Here is an 8,254-nt window from a genome sequence, read left to right on the forward strand (position 1 = left end):
AGACGTCCTTGTGCTTTCCACGCTAGTTGCAATGTCGCAGTCACTAACGAATACACACCAACTAGCCCAACTTTCTTCCATGATCATGATGTTCCACGTCACACCAACGGTTATACAGGACGTACTACGTCCCCCGCTATGGACGAGGGTGGCGCTGGTGAACACTCTCAAGGTTAGGGTACACGTAGAACGCAGATACCCCGAAAACAGAACATTAGACAGCTGCCGCCGTAGCTCAGTGGGTAGTGCACCGGACGCGAAATATAGAGGCCTTGGGGTCCGATCCGACCGGCAGCATGTGGTTGTTCTTGTTCTGATTTTTAATCAATTATTTATCTTTAAGCGATAAAATAACCACTAACAATAGCCATTGATCAACTTCTAGGCACGCGCAAAAGGGAACAATCAGCGCAGCAACGTAAACATCTTCCGTTAATCTATGTATCTTCTACATCGGCTTCACCTGGCCCTTGAAGCTCAAGCTGCCCTATCTCGTTTATCTAATTTAGAAAGTTTTAAATGGCGGTCGGCTTCAAGCCATGTATTCCCAGGTTTTTTCGGAGTTTGTACTGTTGCACGTTATAAAGGTCAAGTTTCAGCTGTTTCACCTCGCTTGATGTTTTTATTCCTCAAGCGTTGGCAGTGTCTTTAAGATGTCAGTGATACTTTTGTTCAGCCTCTTAATTTCCACGAGCGATGCTGAATATATTCTAAAATGCGCTTTAGCTGAATTTTCGTTTATTTCGCCTCGAAGGGTGCAGGTAACAAAAACACTGGAATACAGAAGGAGGTCCTCAAGTCAGAGACTGTGGATGGGATATCCCGTAAAGGCAATTGCAAAAATATGCAATCAGCAATTGCAAAAATTATACAGTCATTAGCATCAATATGGTGCGGTGAGTGAAACATGAGAAAATATTACAAACAGTTTTCTTTGAATGGAAACGATTACACACCTAATCGCAAGATGAACAACACGATAAATTAAGTGGAATGTGTGCGGCAACAGCAGATACCAGTTAACCGACCCGAGTCTTCGTAAGGAATAGAACGGCAAATTTTTGTTGATTTTCAGCAGCGTTTATATTTCAATTATTTCGCAAATCCGGCCCATGGACGTCCTAAACACAAGGTTTGCAGCCAGGGTGCTTCCAGTATATTTATGTCAGCTTCCATTGGCTTCAATGCAACTGTAGTGTTTACCGGTGTATCTAAGTGTCAGCGTCGTTTGCGAGCCTGGTGTGGAACTGATTCTTCGTCTGATTATATCGACTCTCTAGATGAAAGACAGGTAGATTTCAGATCGTCATTTTCCAATTACTAACACATGTCCAGGCTTTTTTTGGACATAACTTTTAATTGTGAGCCAACTGTAGAATGTTGTAACGTACTGTTATCGAAATATTCAAGGAAAAATCTTGCGTAGCAAAGTCTTTTTTTATGTTTCTCAATCGCTTGTATCGAGTAGTTGAGAAATTTAATGGAGAACATTTTCACGATAGCTAAAGCCTTAATAGCAAGAACATGCTAGCCTGCCGAAGGGAGATCTTCGGATCATTAGATTGTTATAGTAGAACGTTGTAATATATAAAAAAACTGCGTTAACAAACCACTTCGCGTAGAAAAATGTGCTTGTCCGAAATTCCTGGGCATGTCAGTTGTACAACACAAAAATAAGTATGGTGGTGCAGCTGAAGGCGACGTTCCCCGCTTCGTTCTCCGCTCAAAAAAAAAAAAAAACGTGGCTAACAATTAAAGCGTCAGTGTTGCTTTCTCAGTGTCGAAAAAAAGAAACAGCGCGATATGCTGCATATTTGAAGGCAAAGTGAAGGATCACCACCGGGAAAATTGAAAAGCGCTCATTGAGGAATCAACCAAAGTTCATGCAGAGCAGAGCGGCTGCAGCGCAGCAGTTCAAATGTCATTTATGTGATTCGTATTAACTAAATCCGCCGCAGAACAAACGCATGCATTGGAGAACATGGGAACGCAGCAAAAATGAGGTAATGGAGCAATCACAGTGCATTAGGAGGCGTGCGGGAGCGCACAGCTTTCCAAGGAAACTGCCATTATTCATCGTCATGACAAATCAGTCATCCAAGAAAAAAAAACACGTTTGTCACACGCAGAAAAGCTAGTCAGCATCAAGGACTCGTTGGCTGAGCTATTTCGAAAAGAACAATTTCCTCGATATGATACACGCCCTCCCGCAATGAACCCCCGTTCATGCGTGCGTATGGGAAGTGACCTTTTTTCTCTTTCTGCGGAATGTTGTTGGTTCCAGCTTTTGCTCGGTTTTGCGGTGGTGATGGCGACGTTGCAACCGTAAGAGGGTGAGGAGGAAAGTGAAGGAGGAAGGTATGGCGGGGAGGGGGCGACAGAGGAAGAGCGGCTCCGACTGGACAGCAAAACTCATAGGATCCGGACAGTAACACATGCGGCAGCTTACTGAGATAGTACTTCCAAAATACTTTTCCATATTGGCGCACCAACAGCTTGATCACGAGAACGAAGGCCGACAGCACAACGACATGGGTCGCGGCCGGGTTCGATGCCAGACAAACGCAAAAGGCACCCATGTGCTGTCCGATATGAGTGCATGTTAAAGGTCCTCAGGTGGTCGAGATTTTTTTGCGAACGCAATACTACGCCAGGTCTAACCGCCCGTCGCGTATGCCGTGCTCCCCCCGGAGCCGGCGCTGCGCTTGGCAGGTGGTGTGACGTTAACTCTCTCCTTTGCTATGACGACGAGTGACGTCAGCTTGCTTCCCACCGCAGCTAGAAGGGAACCGCTCGTCGCGTGTGCCGTGCCCCCGAACCGGCGCCGCGCCTAACAGGTGGTCTTTCCGTTGAAATGACGACCTCCTCTCCTCTCTCTCGCTCCGTGGCGGCTTCACTGGGATACATAGCAGTGCGCTTCGCGTTGGTGGATCAGTCTCGCCATGGAAGTTACCGAAGAAGAGTCTATATCTGAATCTAGTTGCTCTACTGCTTCGGAACAGTTAAATTCTAAGGCGAAAGCTAAGCAAGCTTTCACAATTCAACCAGGTTTAACCAGAGCTAAACCACAGTCAATTTTTTCAGAGCGCTTCACTACGGCTCACTTTCTTTTCATTCTTTAACTTCCACCTTCCTCCCTTCCTTCCCCCTCGGCGTGGTTGAGGTGTCCATCAAGCAGTGAAAACGTTACTACGTATTTCCCTTCCTCAAAGCCATTTCACTTTTCCCCTCGGCCCTCACAAAAATGCACTCTTTGAATTAACAAAACAGTGGTGAACGGTTTACGGTACGGCACCCAGCACGACAGGTATACCAGAGGAGACAATTTTTTTTTGTGCAAAAAATATATACAAAAAAGCGCGAAAGTGTCCGAACGTCTAAGGCGTCCAGAAACAAATCTCTTTCCGCCTACGATGAGGTGAGTCGCACTCGGGCCTCTGGGATAGAAAAAAATTTCCCCCCCTGCATACTATTGACATAGAATATTTCGGAAAGTTCCGCGTTCAGGCTTCATTTCAGAGTTAGCTTTATGTACGACCCCGGTTTTAGCGTTGGCTTCGCCGCGGTTTTGTAACAATTTTCGCGTCAGTTGGGCGACAATGTTAGCTAAAAGCATTTCACACTTTTTTTTCGTTGAAAGTTACCAATTTGCTTACTGTTTAACGAATCAATGAAGTGAGTGAATTTGTCGGCATCCTCGTTTCAATGCGTGGAGCTTCAGCTATCTGTAAACACCAAAACGGGCTACAAGAGCATTGCGTCATGCAACCGCAAACATCATATACCACTTTTGCACCCGATAGTAAATGGAGAAGGCTATCCGCAAGCAAGCGACGAAGTTTTAACGGTGTCATGCATGTTCTTTGCATTGCTGGATTTTAATTACATGCTAGCAAGGGAGTGCTCGTTTTTCAGCTTACATAATATTCTCCTAATACACAATTCTGCATTTTTACCATTTTATGTATAAAAAATGTTTTAAAAAGTCTTTTGAGTGCTCACAGGAGCTTATTCATCACGTCATTTAAAACTCGGTACAGAGAAAAAAACGCATTTATTTAATTTTAGGTCGCTATGAATTCTGCTTCCAGACTGTTAGAATTTCCCATTAGGACGGTGTATATAAATGGACCCGCACTATGAACAGCAGCACAGCTTCCGTAGACCAAGCTTTGTGGACGCTGCTAGCTGTTTTTCAGTATGAAACCACGTTGCTGTATCATTCTCATCTGTTTTGCTCTCGGTGTGGCTGAAGCCCGTGGCACAAAGTACGCCCGCAGTTTAACGTATAGGATAGATTCCATGCCTCCACAGTTCGTGATCTTGATATCTTCTCTGGGCTGCATTCAGTTTCCCATTTTGTTCCGCGGTGAGGAATAGAAGTTTGCAGCCTATAAGTGTAGTGGCAAGACTTTTATTTAAAAATGCTTTCTTTCTGCAAATCAGCCTGATTTCTTAATTTAAACAACACAATATTTGTTCCCGAAATCTTGCCATTAATCTCTTTCTTGAAAAGTTGCTCTCGCTTGAAAATTCCTTTCAAAAACGTGCTGCCGATCAAGCGACAGCAGCTTATTTCACTACTTTCAGGAAGCCCCTCGAATACTACCCTCCAGAAATTCAGGAGCAACTGGTGAAGTGCGGCCTAACACGGGTATGTCAAGCATAGATTCTTTTTTTTTCTACTTCGTTGCGAGTTGGTCTCGTGCTTTGGGCATCCGGCTCGTGTGCGGGAGGTGCGGGGTTCGCTCCCCAGTGTCACCACGTGCCAATGTTTTCCAATGGGTGCAAGCTTTCCCTTGTCCTGGTGCTCGGCTTCTCTGGGGTGAAATGCTTGGACAATGGATCTATGACCCCATCTTTCGCAGTGGCCAATAACTTGTACCATGGCGGTGATTGGTTAAAGCTGGCATCCCTACCGAAAAGGAATCAAGGCGAAAGCAGACTTTAAACGCCAGGCCGGACAAGTCGATGGTTGAGAGCAGTGGTGTCACGAGGGTGGTGAGGGGGGGGGGGGGTATCTGCAGCAGGTGCAGAGCGCAATGGGGGTGTCGCTGCAGCATGGAAGGAAGGAGCGGGCACGTAGTGCCTTGCTTAACTGTGAATGAGCTCACTGTTTCAATTAGAAAGCTCTCAGCCATCTCTGACGAGTTGTCAGAGAGCGCACTTCAAGCCGAAATACCTTGGCTATGGAGACACGAAGCGGCGTGCATTGAGCTCGATGAGGCCAAGCATTGGCCAGCGTTGCAGTTATTCACAGTAATGCCACAGTTGGATTTTTTCATCTTGCACAACCTTTCCACTACAGGTTGAAATATTACGCAGATATCCCTGTATGAGGCATCATGAGAGGGTCAGGGGTTCTAATTTGCAACTTTTCATGAACTACATGTCATCTACAGTGGAAAAGTTTAGGTTCTCAGGCCTTGCAGTATTATCTGTTGAAAGCAATTTGGCAAAAAATATCGAGGTTGAAGAAACGATCAGCAGCTTTGCAGCCCTCAGGATGAGAAAATAAAATTTATTGCCTTTTTTTTGCTTCATACAAACTGTGAGTAATTCGGGCGTAATCAGTCATTGACATCCACCCAAGTGCAGCTGTACGGCTACAAAGGAAAGCTATACAGCTTCCACAGAAACTGTGCACAGAAAACATCGTGTTGGTCCGGTGTTCGAATCTAGGTCCACCGCTTCACCACAGCAGTCGTTCTACCAACTGAGCTAAATGGCACACATGATAGGGCTAGAGCGCATTGATCAATATAACTGTAATAACTGCATTATTACCAATCTACTCCACCTTAGGAGATTCCCCTAAACATTTGTCGAACTGAGTGAGTGACCTCATTCACCAAGTGCCTTTAAGTTGCCTTCCCGCAAATGAAAACAAAAATTTCGAAGAAAATTGAATAACTACATATCAGTGTAATACCACTTGGTAACAACTCACTAATTCCATTTCATCATATATGGCTCCCATCACTACAGAGAAGGCTTCTTGGTGCTGCTGGAATCTTCTTACCGCTTCATTGATTGCATTATCGTCTCGAAATCTTTGCCTACGTAGACATTTCTATAGGTTAGGAAAGAGAAAGTAATCACCAGCGCCTAGGTCTGAAAAGTAGGGTCAATGTTTAAGCTCCATGAAGCCGCGTTCCCAGACAGCTTTTATTTGCAAGACACGTATAGTGGCGCATTGTTGTGTGCAAACTTTCTGCAATGCTTCTGCCGTCTACTTAACGTGGCATTTAGCTTCGATTTCTCCCATAGTGCCTTCGTTGTTGAAGTATACTTTCCACCAGCTACTGTGTTCTATGGCATGCATTTTACTAATGAAACGAATTCCGTATTCTAAAAGATTGTTACCGTAATCTCTCCACCTAAAATTTTACACTAAATTTCTCTAGAAAGAATTGGGAACCGTAATGCTTACATTGCGCAACATTCGAAATCCTGTGATTTCTGTCTCGCCCACGCTTAACTAAACTTACTATTCCGTCACTTCCAGTGCTTTAATCGGACTGAACTGCTAGCGCTTAAAGGTCGGGACGTGTTTCAGCATAATGAAGTGAACGACTTACTAGACGTTCTGAAGGTGTTTGTTTTATGGAAACAAAAGATGCTGACTTGTCATTCTTGCAATTTAATTTAGCTGTCTTCCGGTATCTGTCTAAACTCTCTTGACTTGTTGCTTTTTTTATCTTGCTTATCTCTAGGGCAATCAATGCAGTTGTTTTCTCTATTTCAATTTAGCTATCTTCCTGTATCTTGCGCCATTCGCCACTTCAGTTGACATTGATCATTCCTGCGTAATGAGTACACGTGTTTTCACATGCTGGAAGGCTTTTGCTTCTATTGATTATTGGTTTCTTTCTTGATATGCCTGCGGTATCAATTCCGTGGTTCCACATACCTTAAAATAGACCTGGGCCGGTTGCCGTTTTAACTGTTCTTAGCTTTTCCTACTCAGATCGTTGTAAATCTTTTAAATGTTAACACAAACTTTTCATCTCTTCTCGCACTGTCAATCGCCACATTCATCCATGCCTTCAAAACACTGTTGTGTTCATCTCTGAACTGGTGCGCCCTTGTTCAGAACAAGAAATTTGAGAGGTTTTGTTCTTATGGTCCTGGTCATATGAACATGCAAATATATTCACCAAGTTTGGTTTTTATGCAGTTGTTTTGTTTGCTGAATCATTTTTTTTATACTATGGAGCAAGCTCAACGCTGAAGCGGAGAATGGCGATAGCGCCATGCACTGGAAGAGAAAAAGGAGGGGTTGGGGGGGGGGGGGGGGGGTCGGTGGGTGACGCGCTAGCCACCACACCGGGTTTTGTGACCCCAGTAACGACACTGAGTGCAAACGTGAGTTCTCATTCCTAATTTTCCTGGACGCCAGCAATTAGCAATTAGCGCGATCTGTAGGCCGCCAGTTGCGATCACCGCGTACCTAAATGGATATATTTTAAACTTGAAATTTGGTGAAAACTAGGCAGTCCTGAGAGATTCTGCATAAACATGGTGATTACCATGGGCAATTCTACCTACTGGCCGCAAAATCTGACCTACAAAATCCGCGCTCACCCTGTTTCAGACGGCCACAGAATATAATTGCGATGCACCGAGCATTCGAAATTCTCTCTGTGATTTTAGGTGCTCACCGCTACGCCACATGTTGTAGCTGTCGGGCAAATTAGTATCGTTTGTCCAGATTTTATTACCTTCTGTGTACTAGAGGTTGGTGCAGGTATAAGGCTGGCGAGAGTCTGTAAAAGATTTTCACTCATAGAAGGAGGAGGCAAAGGTTACCACGTACGTCTTTGGCACTCGTCTTGTCACGCTCGTATTATGTCTAAACGCGTTCAAAGACACCAAATTGTCCGGCTGTGGCTCTTGGGTGCGCCGGCACCAGCATATTTTGACAGGCTCGCAAACTACCGGTTGCTGACGCTCGCTTCGTGTGTAGCTTGATGCACAACGCGCAATAATGCTCCTACTTCGTCGTGATAGCTTGACACCGATGACTTCGATAACTTCGCGAACCGTATGCTCCCCGCCGTGCCGAAACACTTGGTCCTTATTTTTCAGTGCATTCCGTATATTCCGCATACTGGCTGCAACGATGGCTGTTACTGCGGGACGCATCCACACTCCAGAAGAATACATTTCTGCGCGATAGCAGGAAAACGATTGCACCCAGGCCTCTTCGACCAGTTTCTCCATTTGATTCTCTGACCGGCTGAACAAGTGA

General features: G+C 44.9%; 1 long non-coding RNA gene across 1 annotated transcript; it reads left to right on the forward strand.

Moving 5' to 3' along the window:
• Positions 1-4,167: 4,167 nt before the first annotated feature.
• On the forward strand, positions 4,168-8,254 carry LOC144097266 (uncharacterized). Its single transcript, XR_013306965.1, has 3 exons — positions 4,168-4,268; positions 4,591-4,654; positions 8,092-8,254. It is a non-coding gene; the product is annotated as an uncharacterized LOC144097266 (long non-coding RNA).

The sequence above is a fragment of the Amblyomma americanum genome, chromosome 7 (genome assembly GCF_052857255.1).
Source record: "Amblyomma americanum isolate KBUSLIRL-KWMA chromosome 7, ASM5285725v1, whole genome shotgun sequence".
Classification (NCBI taxonomy): domain Eukaryota; kingdom Metazoa; phylum Arthropoda; class Arachnida; order Ixodida; family Ixodidae; genus Amblyomma; species Amblyomma americanum.